Source organism: Lipotes vexillifer, unplaced genomic scaffold (assembly GCF_000442215.2).
Source record: "Lipotes vexillifer unplaced genomic scaffold, Lipotes_vexillifer_v1.1 scaffold1094, whole genome shotgun sequence".
NCBI classification, from domain to species: Eukaryota; Metazoa; Chordata; class Mammalia; order Artiodactyla; family Lipotidae; genus Lipotes; species Lipotes vexillifer.
The window spans coordinates 563,481-564,392 of record NW_006792775.1 but is presented as its reverse complement, the minus strand read 5'-3'; positions in this window follow the sequence as shown (position 1 = coordinate 564,392).

Sequence of the window (912 nt, the reverse complement as noted above, 5' to 3'; positions counted from 1 at the left end):
GTGGGGGGGGGGGGGGGGGGGGGGGGGGGGGGGGGGGGGGGGGGGGGGGGGGGGGGGCCCGCTATAGATCTTGTGATGGAAAATGAGGAGGCGGGGGCTTGGGTGAGAGAATGGTCAGCCGCAGAGAAGCTGAACAGGTCCTGGAGTCGGGGTCTGGAGACCGGGCGGGCCGGGCTGGGCCAGTGGGAGTATCAGCCTATCCCGGCTGATGGAGTCCTTAGTCTCTGAGTCTGGGCCTCTGGGCCCTGCTTCCAGCCAGCTGGCAGGCGGGTGAGCTCCGCCCTCCCTGCCTGCAGCCCCGCCCACCGGCACCAGGCCCCAAGGGGTGCAGGTGCAGGGTCCAGCCTGGGCCGCGATGCCTTCTGTGGCCCTTGTCAGGAGCAAGCTGAGTCTAGCTTAACAGGCTCTCCTGCTGGCACTATGCTCTCCACCAGACTGGCCTCCCTCCCCATGGGGGCGCCCTGCCCCCTAATCAGACCACCTGTCATTCCCACGACACCTGGACCCCAGAGTTCCCAAAGCTAACCCCCAACGTGGCGACAGCCCCCCGCCTGGGACCCTGTGGTCCTCGCCCCCCAGTCCAGGACTGTGATTCTCTCTGCCCACCCACTCCTGGGGGATGCGGGAGGCGACCTCCAAAGAGGGCAGGTCTGAGAAAGGCGGAGAGGGGACACGGGCGGAGACGTCTCCGCCTCACGCCGTCGCCTTCCCCAGGCGGGCTCCACGGGACCGGGGGGCCATCCCAGCTGGAAGCTGCGCTGTGGCCGGGCCGGGGAGTGGGGAGAAGGGCTGCCTGAGCCCCCGCACCCTGGGACCTAGCCCACTCTGCCCCCGCAGGGGCCCCGGAGCCCCTGACCACGACACGCGGGGATCGGCGCGCCTGGCGGTGACGGGGGGTGCGGGGCTGATGCA